Source organism: Coenobita brevimanus, chromosome 31, assembly GCF_032717465.1.
Source record: "Coenobita brevimanus isolate Jiangsu-jjx chromosome 31, ASM3271746v2, whole genome shotgun sequence".
Taxonomy (NCBI): domain Eukaryota; kingdom Metazoa; phylum Arthropoda; class Malacostraca; order Decapoda; family Coenobitidae; genus Coenobita; species Coenobita brevimanus.
Window position 1 is genome coordinate 4,072,512 of NC_136984.1, and position 24,654 is coordinate 4,097,165.

Sequence of the window (24,654 nt, forward strand, 5' to 3'; positions counted from 1 at the left end):
TTGCATTAAGAACAACAAGATTACTTTTACCTCAATCATAAATATGGCCCAAGTCAGAGAATAACCCCTACCCACAGGCTGACGTGTATAGCCTATCACGATTAAGGGCACAGAGCACCGCCAGCTGACAGGATTTGCCTCAAGCATCTTCCCGCCACGCCTTTAACTCGTGACCATTTTCAATGACAACCATCGGGTAGGTAGGCCCCCCATGTACCCCACGGATGTGCAGCTCAGTTTGTACATGGCACTGGCAGAGTGAAGAGCCATGTCTTCATCATCATATTCGTCCGATTCCATCCCACTGTGCGCAGGGCTGATTGCATCATCAACCCCCGAGAAAGTTCTGCCCTTGGTGCCAGGGAAAGGGCTCGGTGACAGTGTCATTAATGGACACATAGTGAGAGTACGTCTTTGGAGAAGAGAAGAAGTTAACATGTGGAATGTTAACTCTCTCGCCCTTTGACCCCTTCCTGCTCTCAGATGCCTGAAAAAACTCCTAAACTCCTGCAGGACGAGAGCAGGGCCTTCGACAGTGACGAGTTCACTGAGGAGGAGGATGTAGATGACCCAGCACACCAGACAGGTGAGCGTAGAGTTTGCAGTCATATGTGAAATAAACATCAACGAGCCATCTCACCATCATGCTCCCCACCTGCTCGCCGTCGTCTCGCCCTCAAACTTCCACCTTCACCTCAGTCGAGTACTTCAAAGGCAGAATCACCACAACCAGGCCCTTCAGGAGTGGAATTTTCCACACTGGCTCCACGTGGTGTTACTCAACAGTAAGTGTCTTCTTTGAAGGCTCGAGTCAAGTGAGTCATCACGCCCTTACTTCCCCACCTCCCACACCTCTCCTTCTCTTTCCCCTCATCACCTGCCTGTTGGTGTTCACGCAGGCGTGCATGCACGCAGAAAAAATGTGCTGCACATGGCAAACGGCCTGCTTTACCAGGTGTGCATAGAGTGGATACCTTAGTCTGGGAAGATGGAGCAGGATTTGAGCCCTCTGTGCTGGTGTTTGATGAGGAATGAGCAGATGTTCAGGAGGATGAGTTTCCCTCCAGGCCCTGGACTATTAGCATTATTTTCTGGTGATATTTACGACTACAATTATGCAATACCTATTGGAAGAAATAAATTTCCACCAGGCTATGTGTGTGCAGAAGCTGGGCAAGGCTACCAGCAAAACCATGCACATGAGGGTCAGGCAACCTTTGGAGGAGAGGAGTTGTTTGTGTGGCTAGCTCTTACCATGTTGATAGCACAGTGAAAAAAACATGTGCTCCATGACTATTGGTTGGTAAATGAAGACGTGGGCACACCTGTCTTTGGTAAGTATATGGCCCGTGACAGGTACATGGCCAACCTGAGGTTCCTCCATTCCAATAGAAATTATGGGCTGCACCGAACGACACGTTGTGGAAAATTAGACCCATTCTAACAATGCTCAAGGAGTCATTATTCAGGGTTTTTTGTCCGTTTCGGAAAGTGGTAATTGACGAGTCACTGTGTTATTCAAGGGAAGGTTGGCATTTATTCAGAATGTGCCATCCAAACATCACCATTTGGGGCTGAAAATCTTTGTCCTTTGCGACTGCAGAACTGGATATGTGTTCGATGTGCTAGTTTATTCAGCAACAGATGTTGATATACCTAAAGACGATCCTCACTGTCGTTGATCAAGTATTTGCTTGAACATGGTATTGGGTCCTGTGGAACTGTTCAGGAAAAAAGAAAGAATTTCCCTGTATTCCCAGCAAATACTGAGAAAGGAGCCCTTCTTGCCAAGAACTGTGACAACATATTAGTCCTATGGCATGACAAGAGACAGGTTAACATGTTGTCAACAGTACATAAGGGTGTGTTTGAGGGAATGGGGAAAACAGATTAAAGGACCAGGGAACCCGTGTGGCAGCCAAATACTGTTAACGATTATAATATCAACATGCAGCTTGTTGATAAATCGGACATGCAAATAGGTGAGGTTGATTTTTTTCTTTTTATTAAGCGAGGAAGAAGGAACCAAAGGCCGTGTTGTTCTTTCCAAGAGAGAAACAAAATACAAGAGAGAGCCAAATTCAAGATCCGATCATTTCGAGACGCCTGGACGCACTGCGTTTGAAAGACTGGAGATCATAGGAAGTTGGAAATACAGACAGAGGGAGACAGTTCCAGAGATGACCCGTTGCATAAATGAAGGGCTGGGAGAAACGGTAAACTCTTGCATTAGAGAGTTGGACAGAAAAGGGATGAGAGTTTGCTGCTAGACGGGATGCAAGCAGACAGTTCAGAGGAGCAGTGACCATGGAAGTAACGATAGAAAAGAGATAATGATGCAACAGTGCGACGAAGAGACAAAGGTTGAAGGGAGTCAGTAAGAGGAGGAGAGTTGATGAGACGAAAAGCCTTTGACTCCACCCTATTGAGAAGAGCTGTATGTGGAGAGCCTCCCAACACATGAGACAGGCGAATAAAATCCGTGTATAAAGTCAACAACTCTGCAGGGTTAAAGAAGGTACGGAGTTGGCTTAGCACACCTAATCTCTTGGAAGCAGATTTTACAAGAGATGCAATATGATCTTTACAAGATAACTCCCGAGTGAACGAAACCCCAAGCATGATCAAGGATGATGCAGGATTAAACTGAATTGTATTAAACATTAGTGGGTACTCCTGTGGAAGATTGTATCCGGGTGTTAGTTGTAAAAACTGAGTTTTTGATGCATTAAAAACAACAAGATTATATTTACCCCAGTCAGAGATATGAACTAAGACAGACATTAGGTGTGCCATAGCCTCATCCCTTGTTTGTTCAAGTAACTGCTGAGATGGGCGTTGCGGGAACCGAATGGAAAGGAGAAGACTGGAATCATCAGCGTACGAGTGGATAGGGTAGTTTTACAGCCTAGAAGGTCATTGATGAATAAAAGGAAAGGAGTTGGTAATTGGACGGAGCCCTGAGGAACACCACTGTTGATAGATCTAGTGGAAAATTGATGGCCGTCTACAACAGCAGCTATAGAACGACCAGAAAGGAAGCTAGCGATGAAGGCACAGATAGAAGGATAGAAACCGTAAGAGGGTAGTTTGGAAATTAAAGATTTATGCCAGACTTGATTGAAAGCCTTTGAGATGACAAGTACAATGGCACAGCTTTCGCCAAAGTCCCGAAAGGAGGATGAACAGGAGCCTGAAAGGTAGTTGAGAAGATCGCCAGTGGAGCGCCCCTGAAGGAACCCATACTGACAATCAGAAAGAAGGTTATGATAGGATAGATGCTTCAAAAATTTTTCTGTTAAGAATTAACCAGAAAAATGTTAAGACTCAGGATATTAAATCAATTAGACGATAGTTACAGGGTTGGGAATGGTCACCGTTCTTTGGGACTGGCTGAAGAAGAGCAAACTCCCAGCAAGAAGGAAAGGTACAAGTTGACAAACAAAGGTGAAAGAGTTTACCTAGGCAGGGTGTAAGCACTGAAGCTCAGTTCATGAGGACAACAGGAGGGACTCCATCAGGCCTATATGCCTTGTTAGTATTGAGGCCAGTGATGGCAGAAAATACATCAGCTGAAGAAATTTTAAGGTCAGCCATGAGGAAGTCTGAGGGGGGGAAGTGATGGAGGAACAGCACCAGAATCGTCTAAGGTGGAACTGGGGGAGAAAGTTTGATCAATGAGATCTGCTTTATCAGTTGAAGAAATAGCTACAGAGCCATCAGAGTAGAAAAGAGGAGGGAAGGATGATGAGGTAAAGTTGTTAGGAAGGTTTTTGGCAAGGTGCCAGAAGGAGTGGGAAGAATTCGAGTTGGAGAGTTGAGAGCATTTGGTACGGATGAAATTATTTTTAGCACAGCGAAGAACAGCCTTAGCACGATTCCTGGCAGAAACATAAACAAGATGTGATTCAGGAGTGGGTTGACTCTGGTACCTATTATAAGCCCACTCCTTGTTGTGGACAGCATTTGAACAAGAGTGATTAAACCAAGGCTTTCTTGCATTAGTCAGAGGATATGAGAAGGGCATGTATGCTTCCATGCCCGAGAGAATAACCTCCATAATGCGCAAGGCACTCTCAGATGGCTCTCTGCCATGGAAGCAATAATCATTCAATGGAAAATCAAAGAAGTGCTGCCTGAGGGCCTCCCAATCTGCAGCTCGAAAGTGCCACAGACTTACTTTGGAGGGTCTGCAGGGTGTACCAGAGCGATAGGACAGGTTAAGGTAATAAGGTTGTGATTTGAGAACCCCAGCGGAGAGGAATGATTAACAGTGTAAGCAGAAGGATTAGTTGTAAGGAAAAGGTCAAGTGTCTTAGCGCTCTCTCCTAGGCAGTCAGGGATATGGGTAGGGTGCTGTACAAGCTGCTCTATGTCATTAAGGATAGAAAACATGTAGGCTTGTTCACCAGGTGGATCAGTGAAAGGAGAGGAGAGCCAAAAGTGGTGGTGAACATTGAATTCTCCTAGAATGGAGATTTCAGAGAAAGAAGAAATGGACAGAAAATGTTCCATCATAGAAGGTACATTGTTGAAGAATTTTTGATAGTCAGTGGGATTAGGAGATAAGTAAACAGCGCAGATATATCTAGTCAGAGTGTGACAGGATAGCCGAAGCCAGAGTGTAGAGAATTTAGAAGAATCAAGTTCAGGAACACGAGAGCAAGATAAACCTTTGCATACATAAACACAACATCAACCTATGGCTTTGAAGTGAGTATAGAGAAAGTAGGAGGAAACAGAAAAGGGTTTGCTGTCGATTGCCTCAGACACCTGAGTCTCTGTCAAGAAGAGAAGGTGAGGTTTAGAAGAGGAGAGGTGGTGTTCGACAGAAAATTGGAGGAAAGGCTGCAGATGTTGCAGAAATGAAGAAGTGAGTCAGAAAGTGGATCCAGGCATCTCTCAGAGTCGTCACCGGGAGAGTGAAGTACAAATAATGTAAGTTGTGTCTTAGTTTATACGATTTTCACGAAGTCCCTGATTAGTACACATCAGTCTGATTTATAGTACAAGTAATTACTCATACTCAACCATTCTGCATGAAACAGGCACAGCATTTACTTGCCAAAGTGTAATTACCTGCAATCGTGATGTTAAGTGTAATTATAAATGTCGCACCAGAGGGAAATTATTACAATTGATACATGAAGTGAGTAGAGAAAAACAAAGAGCTTTTTTTTTTTTCCCACACCTACGCGGCATAGTGGCACAATGAAACTGGTGGAAAACCCTTTGGGGAGCCACATGGACAGGGTGAGGACTCATCCTTACAACAGTGAGAAAGGGAAAGTCGAGAATCGAGTGGAATTTTCCAGATTCTATCCAAGGATGTCCGGGCAGTGTTACAATCACCACTCCGGTCAGTACTACCAACAGTAGGAGTCGAAGGTCACTACCAGTGGTGCGCGCTCAGAACCAGTCCGCCTAAGGGTGAAAAATCAGTCATCTTCAACTTATCCTTACTCATCGACGGGACCATCTGGAGACCTTGGGATACATTCATTTGAAAGAGGAAGAGTTGAGTCATGTGTCTTAATTTTTTTCCTCTAGGTATTAAAGTTTGGCAGATAGTAGTGTTTGAAGTAAACGTATTTTTTCCCAAACTCTAGGAAATTGCCCATAAGGAGTGGGCAGTGGCAGGAAATCCCTGGCGGATGAGGGTTACGTATGCCATAGCCTCATCCCTTGTCTGTTGTACTAACTGCTGAGATGAATGCTGCAGAAAGCTGAAAAAAAGGTGAAGGATTGAGTATATCAGTGTATGAGTTAATAGGGTTTTGTGTACAGTTTAGAAAGTCATTAATGAATAGATGGAACAGAGGTGGTGATAGGAAAGAACCTTGAGGAACATCAGAATTGACTGAACGTTGGTCGTTCACAACATCAGCCATACGATGACCTTATAGAAAACTAGAGATGAATGTGCAGATAGTAGGATATAGACCACAAGAGGGGAATTTGGAATTTAAAGGTTTATACCACACTTTATCAAAAGCCTTTGACATGTCATGTGCAGTAGCAAAGCTTACGCCAAAATATCGAAAGGAGGATTGCCAGGAGTCTGAAACGAAGTTTGGAATATCTCCCAGTGGAGGTTCCCTGGCGGAACGCGTACAGATGATAAGAAAAAATGTTATGAAAGGAAAGGTGCTTTAAATATTTGTTTGTTTGTTTGTGTGTGTGTGTGTGAAGAATAGATAAAAAAACCTTTAGAAATTCAGTATGTTAAAGCAGTTGGACGATAGAGAGAGAGCGGGAATGGTCACAGTTCTTTGAGACAGACTGAATGAGAGCACATTCGCCAAGAACGATAGGTGAAAGTCGACAGACAAAGGCAAAAGAGTTTACCTAGGCAGAGTGTAAGCACAGAAGAACAATTCTTGATGACAACAGGAGGGACCCCATCAAGCCTATATGCCTTGTCAGTACTGGAGCCAGTGGTCACAGAAATCACATCAGTTGAAGAAATTTTATTGTCAACCTTGAGGACGTCAGAGAGGGGGAAGTTATGGAGGAACAACACCCAAATCGTCTAAGGTGGAATTTATGAAAAAGTCTGAACAAAAGGTTCGCCATATCAGTAGGAGAAATAGCTACAGAGTAATCATAGTGGAAAAGAGGAGGGAAGGATGATGAAGTAAAGTTATTAGAAAGGGTTTTGGCAAGATTCCACAACAAGCACGGAGAATTAAAGTTTGGGAGCTTAGAGCATTTAGTACCCCTGGGGTAGGTTTTTTTTTTCAAGAATATTCCCCCAGTATCCCTGCTTGTTGTAAAAGGTGACTAAAAGGGTTGGAGGAGGGTTAGTGGCCCTCCCCGGAAAACAACTAACTAAAAAAACAAATAAGCCTCGAACAAGGACTGACCAAACGATGACGACCAAGGACCGGACAAAGGACATGGTTATCAGAACGTGGAATGTAAGGGGAGCGAATGATGAGGTGAAAGAGAGAGAGATTGTCCAGGTGCTTGAGGGTGCGAAAGTGGATGTATGTGGAATAACTGAAACAAAATGGAGAGGAGAAAGTGTGAGAGAATGGGAGTATGGATGGGGTATATGTGCTGGAGTAGGTGAGAATGAGAGGGCAAAGGAAGGAGTATGTATAGTTGTGAGTAAAAGATGGAAGAAGAGCATAAGACAGTATGGATCAGTTGGGTCAAGGATTGTGTGGGTAAAGTTGAAAGCTGGAATACAAATGTGGGCGATTGTGTGTGTGTATGCGCCAACGCAAGATCGTGCTAGATGAGTGAGAGAAGAGTTCTGGACAAATGTAGAAGTGTGCATGGAAAAGTTTGGAAGGAATGAGAGAGTGTTTTTGATCGGTGATATGACTGGTAAATTTGGGAATGTGAAGGTGGATGGAATAGCTGGTGAGTGGGGTGTGCCTGCTGAGATAGATGAGAATGGGAGTGCGTTAGTGGACATTTGTGCTGGGAGGGGGTTGGTGATAGCCAATACCTTCTTCAGGCATAAAATGATCCACAGGTATACATGGCGAGTGATGAGAAGGGTGAGTGGTGAACTGAATGAAAGGAAGGCAATGATTGATTATGTGTGTGTGGATGAAAGGATGCGAAGATGTGTAATGGATGCAAGAGCTTATAGAGGTTGGGGGAGTGGACTTTCTGACCACTACTTGGTGGTGGCCAGAATTAGGATTCAAGTAAGATGGAGAAATAGAAGATGGGAAAGACGAGAGGAAGGAGTAGTTGCAAGGAGAGTGGAAAGGTTACAAGAGGATGAGAAAATGGCAGAGTATAAGAGAGAAGTGGAGGAACGATTGGGCAAATATGAATTGGAGCAGATGGGAGATGTGGAAGGTGCGTGTAGGATATTTACAGAAGAAATATGTGCAGCATGTTATGTGCTGTGTGGAAGGAAGAGAAGACGGAGGGGAGTGCAAGGAACAGCGTGGTGGACTGAAGAGGTGAGACAGGCTGTGGCACAAAAGAAGAAAGCATACAATGAATGGATGAGAAATAGGGGCGTGGAAGAAGTTGAGAGGCGGAAGAGAGAGTTATATGTAGAGAGAAAGAGAGAGGTGAAAAGATTAGTAAGAGAGAGTAAGAAGAGAGTGGATGAGGAGTTTGGAAGGAATTTGAGTGTAAAGTGGAGGGACTGTAAGAAAATGTTCTGGAAAGAGGTGAAAAGAGTAAGACAGGGTGGAAGTGAAGTTATCAGGAGAGTGAAAGATAAAAATGGTAGATTACTATTGGAGAAGGGAGAAAAAGTGAGCAGATGGAGAGGACACTTTAAGGAATTGTTGAACATAGAGGATGGAAGTAATGCGAGTATAAGTGACTGGGGAATGGCTGGGAGAAGGAGGGAGGTGAGAAGACAGGAAGAAATCATTAGGATAGAAGTTGTGGAAGCAATGAAGAAAGTTGAATCAGGGAAAGCCCCAGGAATTGATGGAGTGTGTGGTGAAATGCTGAAGCATGGGGGAGAGATAGTAGTAGAACGGATGTGGAAGATGTGTAGATTGGCCTGGGAGGAAGGTAGAGTCCTGGAGGATTGGAAGTCAGGTATAATTATTCTCTTGTACAAAGGAAAAACGGAAAAAGTAGTGTATGGTAATCATAGGGACATTTGTCTTCTTAGTATAATAGGAAAAGTGTATGGTAGGATACTTATTGACAGAGTTAGAGAAAGAACAGAGAAATTAGTTGGAGAAGAACAGGGAGGCTTTAGGAATGGAAGAGGTTGTGTAGATCAGATATTCATTTTTAGATCTTTAGTGGAAAAGTTTCTAGAGAAGGGGAAGAAGTTATATGCGGCTTTCATGGATTTGGAGAAAGCATATGATAGGGTGGATAGACAAGGATTGTGGAAAGTGTTAAGAATATATGGAGTAGATGGGAAGTTGTTGAATGCTGTGAAGAGTATGTACGATGGTGCAAAGGCTGCAGTGCATGTGGATGGTGAACTAAGTGAATTTTTCTCTTTGAAAGTTGGGTTGAAACAGGGATGTGTCATGTCTCCATGGTGGTTCAATTTGTACATGGATGGGGTAATAAAAGAGGTACGAGGTAGGGTAGTGGATGTTTGAGTGGCCCTGGTGAGAGAGGATAGTGTTTGGAAACTCCCTGTACTGTTGTTTGCAGATGATACTGTGTTGTTGAGTGAAGACGAAGGGGAGCAGCAAGGCTTGGTGGATAAATTTGGGAGAGTGTGTAAGAAACGGAATCTAAAGGTGAATGTAGGGAAGAGTAAAGTGATGGTCTTTGAGAGAGGTGAAGTCAGTGAATGTACAGCGAGGTTGGATGGTGAGGAATTGGAAAATGTGAGTACGTTTAAGTACTTGGGTAGTGTGATGAGTAAGGATGGAGGTTTGGAGGGTGAAGTGCTTGAAAGGGTACAGCAGAGAAGAAAGGTTGTTGGTTCTTTGAAAGCAGTGATAAGAAACAGGGAAGTGAGCATGGAAGTGAAAAAGTTACTACATGACAGTATTGTGATACCAACTCTAACGTATGGAAGTGAAGCTTGGACGTTGTTGGAAGGACACAAGTCAAGAGTGAGAGCAATGGAAATGAGTTATTTAAGAGGAGCCTGTGGAGTCACATGGAGAGACAGGCTGACGAATGAAGATATAAAGAAGCGTTGTGGTGTGGATGTGGATGTGATAGGAAACGTTATGAGGAACACACTGAGGTGGTTTGACCATGTGGAGAGGATGGAGGGTGAAAGACTGACGAAGAGAGTGTATGTGAGTGAGGTGGATGGGGGAAGAAGGAGGGGGGGACCGAGGATGAGATGGAGGGATGGGGTGGAGAGGCATATGAGAAAGGGAGGTGTGAGTTGGCGGGGGACAGGGCGACTTGGAGGCGATTTGTTTGTGGTCACCCCAAACGGGATTGAGGCGCCTGGCAATAGATAGATAGATAGAAATTATAATTGGCAGAGCAATGGACACACTTAGCACGATTCTTGGTAACAACATAAAAGAGATGAGATTCAGGGTGGGATGGCTCTGGTACTTTTTGTAGGCTTTCTTCTTGTTGTAGGCAGCATTAGAAGAAGCGTGAATAGACCAAGTTCTCCTTGTATTAGTCACAGGACAAGGAAGACGAATGTATACTTTCATACCTGAGAGAATAACCTCAGTAATGTGCAAGTCAGACTGAAGTGGCTCTTGCCCATGGAAGCAATAATCATTCCATGTAAAAATAAAGAAGTACAGCTTGAGGGCCTGCCAATCAGCAGCTCCAAAGTGCCACAGTTGCCTCTTCTTGGGAAGGTCCACAGGTCTTACTGGAGCAATAGGACAGGTTAAGTCGATAAGGTTGTGATAGGTGGAGCCCAACAGAGAGAAAAATAATAAGCAGAAGGATTAGTTGTAAGGAAAAGGACATATATGTTGGAACTCTCCCCAAGGCTGTCTTCTTGTGCAAATTAGGTGGTGTGTAGTTAGAAAGTTTTGTGAAAAAAATTACTTCAATGGACGTGATTGTATTACTACGGTAAAGTGGCTGTGTGTAGGAACCAACCAAGCATGCAGGAGCGTACAATTCACAGATCTCCATAATTTACAAGTTATCTTTGTTAAAAGATGAACTTACCACTCCAGCAGTTACTGTAGGACCGTTCATAGGAAAGTACTGCTCAGCAGTCATGAATAGAAAACGTCTTTGTGTTTAACAATGAAAATTTGCGCATTATAACATCCAGTTTATTGGGTGTAGCAGACTGCACCACTGTCACAATTCGTGGCGATGTATGGGGGATTGCTGTGGTAAACGAGCTTTCACATATTCAGGAGTCGGAGAAGAGTCGCCAAGAGTTCAAACTCCTCGCGGACTCTTGTCAATTTGGCCAAGAATCCAGCAATCTGGGAATGCGCCAGGTAAACGCTACAAGTACCTATGCATAGCTTATAGTATGCACTGATATGAGTTCCCTAGGGCGGCAGTATGAGTAGCAAAGAGTCACTATGCATTGCCGAACCAAATGGTCCACAAAGGTCTACATGCAGCCATGATTAGCTAAGAATGGCTAGGATTAGCTGAAACCCCCACTAGAGCAGTTACAAGTGCGCTACGACCACCCAGAATTTTATGCAAGTCTGTCAGGAGTGCCAGGCGAAAAAAAAAATATATAAAGGATGTGATGCAGGTGGAATTCTCATTCAATAGCGAGCTTGCATTCAGCATAGACCTATGTATCCTCAAAGACCATGGCCGGAGGTGCCCGCGAATTGAAACTACTGAAGCTGTGAGTGGATTTGGCATGTGAAGCGGTCGACATCAATGTGGCAATATGTAGGCTCTTACTTGAGAAGAAAAGGAAGCAAAAGAGGAGAATCCTTTGGAGCAGCTTATGGCTGTTACGACATCCAATGTACGGCCAGTATGAGACACTTATTGAAGAGTTGAAATTAGAAGACTCCCATGGTTTCAGGATTTTTTTTCAGGTGGATGACATGTTCATGGAACTGCTGGAAAGGGTTGGTTCTCGTATCGAGAAGCAGGACACCTTCTGGAGGAAGTCATTGTCACCTGGGTTGAGGTTGGCCATCACTCTATGCTACTGGCGACTGGGAATAGCTACAAAACCCTTTCATATGGCTTCAGAGTGACCCACATTACCATCTCACTTATCATTCCCGACACCTGAGTGGCCATCATTGCAGAGCACCTGAAGGATGTCCTGGTATGTCCCACAACACCGGAACAGTGGAACGCGGTGGCTTCCCTTTTCTCCAACAAAGGGAATTTCCACCATGCAGTCGGTGCCTTGGAAGACAAGCATATTGCAATCAGGTGCCCCCTCAATAGTGGATCCCACTACTACAACTACAAGGGATTCCACTCCATTTTGCACTTGGCATTTGTGGATGTGGACTGCAAATTTCAGTGCGCTGATGTTGGTACAATTGGATGTTCCTATGATGCTGGAATTTTTTCTGCCACCCGACTCAAGGAAGATCTGGAAATTAACACCCTTGACCTGCCTGAACCTGAACCTCTCCCTTGTGATGACACTCCTGTACCATTCTTCGTGATTGGCGATGATGCCTTCGCACTTCGGCCATGGATGATGAAGCCCTTTCCTGATCGTAATATGACCAGATAAGATCCCATCTTTAATTTTTGACTGTCCAGGGCACGATGTGTGGTTGAGAATGCCTTTGGAATTATGGCCAGTAGGTAAATACCTCAATATTTGTTGTAATCCGTGTCTAATATCTTTTTTTATGACTGACCAAAAAAAGGCCGTTTTTAAATATATTGTATTCGTTATTTTACAGATTCAGATGTCTCCTCATGACGATACCTCTCCATCTCAAGAGAGTTGTATCCGCCTCCCAGCAAACTCGCAGTGACTCCTACCACACTTTTACCATGCTCTTGGCATATCCATAGCGACTTATAGATAACCCTTAGCTACTCTTCGTAACTCGTGGGTAAAACGAAACGAAACTTTTTAGCATTCCTGTGAAACTCCTACCTACTTTTCGAAGACTCCTTGGCACTCCTACCAACGCCTAGCGACTCCTAGCTACCCTTAATTACTCACAATGGTTTTTAGCAACTTGCAAAGGTTTTTTGATACAAGAATCCGTTGAGAGTAGCTATGAGTCGCTAAGAGTTGTCATGAACGCCTTAGGTACGCGCTAGGAATTTTAAACATTCATAGCGGTTCTCGAAAAATTTTAAAAGGGGCTTTCACACATTCAGGAGTCGGACGAAGAGTTGCCAAGAGTTCAAACTCCTCACAGATTCTTGTCAAATTGGCCAAGACTCCAGCAATCTACGAGTGTGGCAGGTGGGTGCTACAAGTAGCTATGCATAGCTTACGCATTGCTACGAGTTCCGTAGGGCACCACTATGAGTAGCCAAGAGTCACTAGGCATTGCTAAACCAAATGGTCCATAAAGGTCTACGAGTAGCCATGAGTAGCTGAGAGTAGCTAGTAGTAGCTAAGACCCCCACCACAGTAGTTACCAGTGTGCTACGACCATCATGAATTTGATGCGAGTCTGTCAGGAGTGTCAAGCAAAAAAGAAAGTATATATAAAGGATGTGATCCGTATTTCCACTTTTTACCCCATTTGGGGGGAATCAGACCCATTTTAGGGTAAGAGTTAGGGTAATCCTAAAATATGCAATATCTTGGGGAATTTTGGAATCTTAGGGGCGTATTCCGTATTTTCTAGGTGATTTCACCTCAGAACTTGGGAACTGACAGGTCAAACATCATGCATGTAATATTGGGATATTGTGTTTAACAAAAGAGATGCTGCCAACCTCCCTTGTTACCCAAATTTAAAGGTAGTGATCTATGTCTTGTTATCACTTCCATTTTCTGATGCATTTTTTTTTTTTTTTTTTTTTTTGTGAACACCGTGGCCGGGGGTCGTGTATCAGCAGTTCAGTAAAGCATCCAATCTGCGAGGCCTCTCTCTTCATTGGCCGTGGGGACTTTCGAGTAAGCGTGATGTGACACTACTCTTGATTCACTCTTTTCACCATTTATTCATTACTCCAACCAGGTATACTTGTCTCCTTTACTTCGTTACCGATGGTAAGTGCAATAATTTTCTTGTGTATATTTTTCTTTATAATCATATTCATTGCTCCGTCGTCATCATTCTCTTCTCGTTTTCCCTCTTTCTATCACAGTCATTCTTGTGTCCAATCATCGTGTCAGTAGTGAGATTAATTCCATACATAGTTTTATACATAGTGGTAGGTGTTGGCCACCATCATCCACTCACTTGATGTAGTGCTATCTACTTCTTCCTTAGCCTTTGTCATTCTTTTTCTGTGCCTACCCTCTTCTCTTTCTAATTCTCCCATCTTTCCTGTCACTTCTTATTGCTTGTCTTTCCTTTACAGGTGGCTTTACATTGAGTGACAAGCCAAATGATTTCTGTAAGCCAAGAAACCATTTACAACGCTGGATGGTAACCATATAACCAAACCATACGTGCTCCCTACGTGTCAACAAGTGGGTTGGTGAAAGGTTAGTGCCCCTCCCCGGAAAAACAAATAACTCAAAGTTGGCCACCTCTTATGGGATTATGGTGTCTCTTTTTTTTTATGTGAGAAAGAAGGAACCAAAGGCCACGAGCCCGCAAAAACTGTTCCCTCCAAGGAAGAACAAAATACAAGAGAGAGCCAAGTTCAAGATCCAATCATTTCAAGATGCCTGGACACACTGCGTTTGAAAGACTGGAGATCATAGGAAGCAGGAAATACAGACAGAAGGAGACAGTTCAAGAGTTGACGTGTTGCATAAATGAAGGACTGGGAGTAACGGTTAATTATTGCATTAGAGAGCTGGACAGAATTGGGATGAGCGTTTCCTGTCAGACAGGCGCTACGTGCCCGCCGTAGAGGTGGAGGAATGCATGCAGACATTTCTGAGTAGCAGTGACAATTGAAGCAGCGATAGAAAAGAGATAAAGATGCAACAGTGCGACAAAGAGACAGAGGTTGAAGGGAGTCAGTAAAAGGAGGAGAGTTAATGAGATGAAGAGCCTCTGACTCCACCCTATTGAGAAGAGCTTTGTGTGGGGAACCTCCCCACACATGAGAGTTGTACTCCACACAGGGGCGGATAAAACCCGTGTATAGAGTCAACAATTGTGCAGGGGAAAAGAAGGAACGGAGTCGGCTTAGCACACCCAATCTCTTGAAAGCAGATTTTACAAGAGATGTAATATGATCTTTCCAAGACAAGTCCCGAGTAAATGAAACCCCAGGCATGTTCAAGGATAATGCAGGATTAAGCTGAATATTATTAAACATTAGTGGGTACACCTGTGGAAGATATTGTCAGTTTAATAGGTGTAAGAACTGAGTCTTTGATACATTAAAAACAACCAGATTATTTTTTCCCCAGTCAGAGATACGAGCCAAGTCAGACGTTAGGTGTACTATAGCCTCATCCCTTGTTTGTTGAAGTAACTGCTGAGATGGGCGTTGAGGGAACTGAATGGAAAGGTGAAGGGTGGAGTCATCAGAGTATAAGTGGATAGGGTTAGATGTACAGCTTAGAAGGTCATTGATGAATAAAAGGAAGATAGCTGGTGATAGGACAGAGCCCTGAGGAACACCACTGTTGATAGATCTAGGAGAAGAACGATGGCCGTCTACGACGGCACCTATAGAACGACCAGAAAGGAAGCTAGAGATGAAGGCACAGATAGAAGGATAGATACCGTAAGAGGGTAGTTTGGAAATCAAAGATTTATGCCAGACTCGATCGAAAGCCTTTGAGATGTCAAGTACAATGGCAAAGCTTTCGCCAAAGTCCCGAAAGGAGGATGACCAGGAGTCTGAAAGGTAGGTGAGAAGATCGCCAGTGGAGCGTCCCTGACGGAACCCATACTGACGATCAGAAAGAAGATTGTGATAGGAAAGATGTTTTTAAATTTTTCTATTAAGAATTGACTCAAAAACTTTTGAGATACAGGATGTTAAAGCAATTGGACGATAGTTAGAGAGTTGGGAATAGTCACCCTTCCTTTGGACTGGCTGAATGAGAGCAAACTTCTAGCAAGACGGAAAGGTACAAGTTGACAGAAAAAGCCGAAAGAGTTTGCCTAGGCAGAGTGTAACCACAGAAGCACAGTTCTTGAGAACAACAGGAGGGACTCCATCAGGCCCATATGCCTTGCTAGTATTAAGGCCTGTGATGGCAGAAAATACATCAGCTGAAGAAATTTTAATGTCAGCCATGAGGAAGTCAGAGAGGGGAAGTGATGGAGGAACAGCACCAGAATTGTCTAAGGTGGAAATCCAGGAGAAAGTCTGAGTGAAGAGATCTGCTTCATCAGTAGAAGATATAGCTACAGAGCCATCAGAGTAGAAAAGAGGAGGGACGAATGATGAGGTAAAGTTGTTAGGAAAGTTTTTGGCAAGGTGGCAGAAGGAGCGGGAAGAATTCTAGTTGGAGAGTTGAGAGCATTTGGTACGGATGAAATTATTTTTAGCACAGTGAAGAACAGACTTAGCACGATTCCGGGCAGAAACGTATAAAAGATGTGATTCAGGGGTGGGTTGGCTCCGGTATCTTTTATGGGCCCTCTCTTTGTTGTGGACAGCATTAGTACAAGCGTGATTAAACCAAAGCTTTCATGCATTAGTCAAAGGAAATGAGAAAGGAATGTATGCGTCCATGCACGAGAGAATAACCTCCTTAATGCACAAGGCACACTCAGGTGGCTCATGTCCATGGAAGGAATAATCATTCCAGGGAAAATCAAAGAAGTACTGGCTGAGGGCCTCCCAATCCACAGCTCCAAAGTGCCACAGATGACGTTTCTTTGGAGGGTCCACAGACCGTACTGGAGCGATAGGACAGGTTTAGGTGATAAGGTTGTGATTGGAGGAGCCCAACGGAGAGAAAAAATTAACAGTGTAAGCAGAAGGATCTTGTAAGGAAGAGGTCAAGTATGTTGGAGCTCTCTCCTAGGCAGTCAGGAATACGGGTAGGGTGCTGTACAAGCTGCTCTAGGTCAGTATGGATAGAAAAGGTGTAGGCTTGTTCAGCAGGTGGATCAGTGAAAGGAGAGGAGAGCCAAAGGTGGTGGTGATCATTGAAATCTCCTAGGATGGAGATTTCAGAGAAAGAAGAAATGGATAGAATGTGTTCCATCGTAGAAGTAAGATAGTCGAAGAATTTTTGATAGTCAGTAGAATTAGGGGATAAGTAAATAGTGCAGATAAATTTAGTCAGAGAATGACAGGAAAGCCGAAGGCAGAGTGTACAGAATTCAGAAGAGTCGAGTTCAGGAACACAAGAGCAAGATAAGTCGTTGTGTATATATACACAACAGCCACCTTTGGCTTTGAAATGAGTATAGAGAAAGTAGGAGGATACAGAAAAGGGTTTACTGTCAGTTGTTTCAGACAGCTAAGTCTGGCAACAGATAGATAGATAGATAGATAGAGTAAATCTAACAGACTCCTCATGCTCAAAAATGAAACACTCTGTGGTTTAATGTACATGGTATATTACCTCAGTAATAAAAAATATGACATCATACACTTTCAGTATTAAAGAAAAAATGATTTCAGCACTTAGAGCAGTCAAAAGTAATGCCACTTGTGCCGGAGTCAAAGGTTAACTGATGTACAAATTGTAATTTCGTTCTATGTTATTTTCAAAATCCGAAGGATATATATGGTTCAGTGGTTTTAATGAGTTATAGAAAATGAAGTTTTGTTTCGATATCAGTATCACTGTGTGAGTTAAGTATATATATATATATATATATATATATATATATCATCATCATCAGCCATTACAAGTCCACTGCTGAACAAAGGCCTCTCCCAACCTTCTCCACGAATTCCTTGACTGAGCCAATCTTTGCCACGTTTTCCCTGCAAATTTCTCTATCTCATCTCTCCACCTCCTGTCTGGACTTTTCTGTTACGCTTACCATCTCTTGGTGTCCAGTCAGTCAACCTCTTGCTCCATCGATTATCCCTTGTTCTTGCTACATGGCCTGCCCACCTCCATTTCTGTTCTTTTATAACTTCTGTAATGTGTTTGACTTTAATCTGCTGTCTCACCCAAGTTGATCTTTTCCTGTCTCTTAAAGATATTCCCAACATTGACCTTTCCATTGCTCTCTGAGAACGAATTAATTTATTTTCCATCGATTTTGTCAGTTTCCAAGTCTCACAACCATACGTCATTCATTGCCAGACGCCATGTATCCCACACGGGGTGGCCAAGGGCTTAGAGTTAATTGTTTTACGGGGAGGGGCACTAATCCTCCACCAACCCCACTTGACACGTAGGGATGCCAACAGCATCTGGTGTTCCCAGGCGGTCACCCATCCAAGTACTAACCAGACCCAACGTTGCTTAACTTCGCTGATCGGACGGGAAGCGGTGTACTCAACGTGGTATGGCATTCGTTATATACTTTTCGTTTCATACAAACTGGCAAGCTATTTTTCATAATGTCTCTATGTTTACCGAAAGCTTTCCATCCAATTGTAATGCGTCTTTTTATTTCGCTATCATAATCTTTCGTTAATTTTAGTATTTGTCCCAGGTAATTGTACTCCTCAACTTCTTCAAGAATTTCTCCATTTATTCTTATGACGCTCTTTGGTGTTTGAGGATTAAACATTACTTTAGTTTTACTCCGGTTCATCTTTAGCCCTACTTTGAGACTTTCTCTGTTCAGGTCATGTAACATTTCTTGCAATGTCTCTGCTTTTTCTGAGATTAGGACAATGTCATCTGCAAATCTTAAATGGTTTAGCTTTTCTCCATCTATGTTTACTCCTTTGTTTTCCCAGTCTAGCTTTCTGAAAATGCTTTCTAGGCGTGCTGTAAATAACTTTGGTGAAATTGTATGTCCCTGACGCACGCCCTTCTCAATCTTAATTTTCTCTGAGTCCTTATGTAATTTAACTGTAGCAGTTCCCTCTTTATATATGTTTTCAAGCAGTTTTACAATGTTCTCATTCACTCCTTGTTCTCGCAATGAATTTATAATTGCTATGTGCTCCACTGAGTCGAAAGCCTTTTCGTAATCAACAAAACCTAAGCACAGTGGTTTATTATATTCTGAGAGTAAGGTTACCTTACTCTCAAAACCATAATGATATGGTTCAGCCGTGTGAATACTGTATTCAGTTAATTAAAAATGCATTTTTATACCTGTACCACTTTTTTGTGAATTGCATTTCTATTTGGATACCTTGCCATTCTACGGTAAAAATGGCATAGATTTAGGGTAAAATATAATATGGCTGTGGAAACCATGGATGTGATGCAGGTGGTCGGCTCATTCAATGGCAAGCTTGCATTCAGCATAGACCTACGTATCCTCAACGACCATGGAGGGAGGTGCCTGCCAATTGAAACTACTGAAGTTGCAGGTGGATTTGGCATGTGAAGCGGCCAACATCAATGTGGCAATGTGTAGGCTGTTACTTGAGAAGGAGAAAAGGAAACAAAAGAGGAGAACCCGTTGGAGCAGTGTATGGCTGCTACGACGTCGTATGTACGGCCAATAAGAGAAACTTATTGATGAGTTGAACTTAGAGGACTCCCATAGCTTCAGGAAATTTCTTCGAGTGGATGACATGTTCACGGAACTGCTGGAAAGGGTTGGTTCCCGAATCGAGAAGCAGGACACCTTCTGGAGGAAGTCATCGTCACCTGGGTTGAGGTTGGCCATCACTTATGATACCTGGCGATTGGTGATAGCTGCAAAACCCTTTCATATGGCTTCAGAGTGGCCAACAATACCATCTCACTTATCATTCCCGAGACATGCGAGGCCATCATTGCAGAGTACCTGAAGGATGTCCTGGCCTTCCCCACAATGACACCTGCCACCTCAAAACAATGGTCACAGACCCCCAGCAAACTTGCAATGATTCCTACCACACTTTTACCATGCTCTTGGCATATTCATAGCGACTCATAAATAGCTCTTAGCTACTCTTCGTAACACATGGATGAAACGAAACGAAACTTTTAAGCACTCATGTGAAACTCATATCTACTCTTGGAAGACTCCTTGCTACTCTTACCAATTCACAGCGACTCCTAGCTACTCTTAGTTACTCACAATGATTCTTAGCAACTCGCAAAGGTTTTTTTTATACAAGAATCCGTTGAGAGTAGCTATGAGTCACTAAGAGTCGCTAAGAGTAGTGACGAACATCTTAGGTATGCGCTAGGAGTTTTAAACAATTCGTAGCTGTTCTCGAAAAATTTTAAACATATCAAAAACATCAGGAGTGCACGAGGAGTCCTGAGACAGTGCCGGGAGTCCGTAGAACAATTGAGGAATTGTCAGGAGTAGGGTGTAGAGTGTCTCAAGAGCAACAACTCGCAATGATTCTTCATCCAACTCCTGAATGTGTGAAAGCCCCTTTTAGGGGTTGTGTAGTCACACATTCAGGAGTCGGACGAAGAGTCGCCAAAAGTTCAAACTCCTCGCAGATTCTTGTCAATTTGAGCAAGAATCCAGCAATCTAGGAGTGCGCCAGGTGGGCGCCACAAGTAGCTACGCATAGCTTACGCATTGCTACGAGTTTCCTAGGGCGGCGCTGAGTAGCTAAGAGTCACCACGCATTGCCGAACCAAGTGGTCCACTAAGGTCTACCAGTAGCCATGAGAAGCTAAGAGTAGCTAGGAGTAGCTAAGACCCCAACTAGTGTAGTTACGAGAGCTCTACGACCATCAAGAATTTGATGCGAGTGTGTCAGGAGTGTAGGGCGAATATATATATATATATATATATATATATATATATATATATATATATATATATATATATATATATATATATACTGTATATAATCAGTCGGGGCAGAAGAAAAACATAGGACAAGTTGGGGTAAAAAGTAACACAGCCCTGCCAATCTTTATCTGTTGCCTATTTTTTTTAGTTTTTGACATGGTGATAGGCCTACCTATACTCCATACTCTGCATATGCAGATTTGCCCAACAATGATTTGGTGCCAGGTTATGATCAAACGAAGACTTTTTATTTTATTTTTTCTCGTTGAACTCTTTTGGCATCTTTTCTATATATTAATGCCATTTCAGGAGCTTTGAATGCATTGATTCATTCTGTTGTCAGGTGATCAGTGACAGTTGCCCTTAAGAGCCAAACCAAGAGACAGGACCTGCCTGCTTTTGTAACCAGTATAGTTATGTGGTTTTTTATCCTGGGTACAGACACCCCAAAGGGATGATAAGAAAAACTATGCTTCTTATTGCAACAACAAAGCAAAAAATACAACAAAACAACAGTGTGAGGGCCAACAAAGCTTCACATTGAAGTTAAACTTCTTGAAAAGTAATACAATTATCTTTCTGAAGAAGCAGAAGTTCATGAATGCTTCAGATATGTATATGAGTTTGGATTTCCTTCTCCTAAAAAGGCAAAACATTAGGAGAATGTGAAGTTTGCATGGGTCAGTCCAAACAAGTAAGATACCAATATATATAAAGGACAAATGGCACTCAGAGAGCACATACCTCCGTCAGTACGATTGCGGGACCCTTATACGGATCCGGATCTGCCACCAAATTAATTAAATTCTTTTTTGGCCCATGGCCTACCCTTCCACGAAATTTTATTGAAATTCATTGAGAACTTTTGGAGACACTGTATTAACAAACAAACATGAAACAAAAAAACATAGGTGAATACATAACCTCCAACTTCGTCGGCAAAGGTAAAGCTTTGGTTAATAACCGAAATCATGTATCTATATTCAGAATGTATGCTGTAATTTTTTTTTTATCTAATTATAGGTTATGTCTAAATGTGTTGTACACATAAATAAGGAAAATTCATTAGTTATTGGAAGCTGTACTTCCATTAGTTTCAGAGTTTTTGTTATATTTTTTTTTACCCCGAAAACGGTTATCATTTTCCCCATTCACCAGGGTAAAAAAAAAAAAAAATCCACATATTTTTAATCTCAGCACAGGCTAGTTGTATAATTTTCATTCATATGTCATGTTTTAGGTTGCTATGTACCCACTGCCATGTGATATCCAGTCTGCACATTTGTTTGGAAAAAGGATCAGTGAAGGAAAGTTGAGGCAAATTGTTTTTATTTACCCCGATTGACTATGTAAAGGATGTGATGCAGGTGGAATACTCATTCAATAGCGAGCTTGCATTCAGCATAGACCTATGTATCCTCAACGCCAGTGGCCGGAGGTGCCCACGAATTGAAACTACTGAAGCTGCAGGTGGATTTGGCATGTGAAGCGGCCGACATCAATGTGGCAATATGTAGGCTGTTACTTGAGAAGAAAAGGTAGTAGTTGGCAGGTCATGGTCATCTGCATCATTCAGATCCTGCGGCAGGGGATCTCGTGGCAGGGAATCAATGGGCAGGGGCTCCTGGGCCAGGTCATCTTCCCGTACGAGCGATGGCTGTGCAGGTGGTGGCTCCTCAACAACAATGGCACATGCCGGGACCTTAATGGATCTTGGTACCGCCGTGGTGTGCTGCTGTTAGACCGATTTCGGGCGGCTGTGATTATATATATATATATATATATATATATATATATATATATATATATATATATATATATATATATATATCCGCTCGATATATGGCGACACCTGGCACCTCAAAACCAACGGTCACCAACTTCCAGCAAACTAGCAGTGACTCCTACCACACTTTTACCATGAGCTTGGCATATTCGTAGTGACTCATAAATAACTCTTAGCTACTCTTCGTAACTCATGGATGAAACGAAACGAAACTTTTGACCACTTCTGTGAAACTCTTACTCTTGGAAGACTCCTTGCTACTCTTATCAACTCCTAGCGACTCCTTGCTAATCTTAGTTACTCACAATGATTCTTAGCAACTCGCAAAGGTTTTTTGATACAAGAATCCGTTGAGAGTAGTTATGAGTCGCTACGAGTCGCTAAGAGTAGTGACGAACATCTTAGGTAAGCGCTAGGAGTTTAAAAAATTCGTAGCCGTTGTCAAAAAATGTTGAACATGTCAAAAACATCAAGAGTGCACGAGGAGTCCTGAGACAGTGCCGGGAGTCCGTAGGACTATAGAGGAATTGTCAGGAAGAGGGTGCAGCGTGTCTCAAGAGTAGCAACTCGCAGTGATTCATCGTCCGACTCCTGAATGTGCGAAATCTCCTTTAAGCACGCAAGTTCCCCACCCGCTAAGCAACGATAGTGTTGTTCATAGACGTCTCCACAGTTTATGAATTATGTTTTATTTTGATGATAACATCAAAGATTACCGTGAGTTGGAATTTCTCAATACAGCAAACATCAGCAGCGAAATGTTTTTATAAATTACAAACAAAACTGTGCTCTGGTGGCAACAGGTGGCTGATAGTGCAGTGTGTGGTGATCGAGTGTAGCATCTATACATTGCACTGGGTAGGGTTATTACAAACAAAACTGTGCTCTGGTGGCAACAGGTGGCTGATAGTGCAGTGTGTGGTGATCGAGTGTAGCATCTATACATTGCACAGGGTAGGGTTAGGCCAGCTTCTGCTAAAGAGTTCAATATCCTCTCTGGAACTAATTAAAAAAAACAAAACAGTATTGTACTCACATACCACTCCACACGATCACTGCTGTATGTACCACTTTAAACAACCTCATCTGGATGGAATTTTGTCCTATGGCAGTTTTAGATTTTGTTTTACTTTCACCACATCCACTGCCAGATGCCAGATGAACTTCAACACTTATATTTTAAAAAATCTTTCTAAATCAAGTGTAATGTATTAAATTGTTATCTTAATATTTTTTTCCTTAACTTTAAGGACGATTTGGGAGTGTTCACTGGACTGTACTGGTATTATGCGATTTTTGGCTTTAAGCGAGGCCTTGGGAATGTAACCCTCGCCTAAGTTGTGATGCGAATACACACACACACACACACACACACACACATATATATATATATATATATATATATATATATAATATATATATATATATATATATATATATATATATATATATACATACCATCACCATCATCATCAGCCGTTGAAGTCCACTGCAGGACCGGCCTATCCCTACCGAAGCAGAGACAATACAGCCAATGTATCTATACCCAGTGGCTGAGGCTGTCTGGTATATATATATATATATATATATATATATATATATATATATATATATATATATATATATATATATATATATATTGTTACGAAACAGAGAAAGATAATGTACTGTGCACTTTAAGTGAGAATACTAAAAATCACTACTGTCCCGTAAAGTTCCAGGTTCAAAACAAAAAGAGTTAGGTAAAATTACAAGTTAAAGTTTAATGCTCAAACTAACAACAAAACATTCAGGACTCATAAGGATAATGTAATGGCAAAAAACAGGTTAAATATATGGTTAACTGCAATAGCCTCTATTAACACGAAATTACAGTAGCATGAGTAAATTTATCTAAGTCAGCCCTGATAAAATGAAAATACCAGATAATACTCAGTGAATACATGATATATTATTACAGATACGAAATATTATGAACAATGGCTGACATGAAACTGCACATTAATCACAAAAACCTTACTAGGCCTAAGAATTAACACATTATGTTACACAGTACAAGAAAAAAGGCAATAACAGTTATACTCAAATTACACAGCTGCTAGATGGTTGGAGACTTCCTGAGCACTCACAATAATAACAACTGTACAGGGGAGGACAGAGAAGTGAACAAAATGAGGAGTAGATCTAAGTGGCAATAATGCAGAGACTGAGCTCATTATACAGGGGCCGGCAGAGCTTGATACAACTTGTAAGAAGGATGCGCAAATGAAGCCAGAGGGGACAAAGAGTTGACAATCCTGCTCTGAACAACAGAAAGAACGACTTACTCTACTATAAGGGAGGACGGGGGGAGTGAGGTAGAACACGCTCGTGATCAAACATGCAGCATACTGTATGTTAGAATTACACAAAGGATGATGAAATCATAGGCTATGTAACACCTCCCCACAAAGAAAAAAGAAATTTACAATGGAAATTTCTTATTACTCTAAAACAATCTGTCTAAAGTCTAGATAAGCAATCTGCAATAACATTTTCTTTCCCCTTGACATGTTGTATGTCTAATGAATACTCCTGAAGAAGTAGACTCCATCTTGTCAATCTCTGATTTTTATCTTTAAACTTACTAAGGAATTT

At 42.3% G+C, this 24,654-nt stretch overlaps 1 protein-coding gene and 1 non-coding gene across 2 annotated transcripts in view; both read right to left on the reverse strand.

Moving 5' to 3' along the window:
• LOC145395469 (uncharacterized) overlaps nt 1–24,654 on the reverse strand; it is a 307,859-nt gene that overhangs the window by 63,605 nt on the left and 219,600 nt on the right. The gene's annotated exons all lie outside the window — the stretch shown is intronic.
• Nucleotides 17,764–17,882, reverse strand: LOC145395558 (5S ribosomal RNA). Its single transcript, XR_013896634.1, has one exon. It is a non-coding gene; the product is annotated as a 5S ribosomal RNA (ribosomal RNA).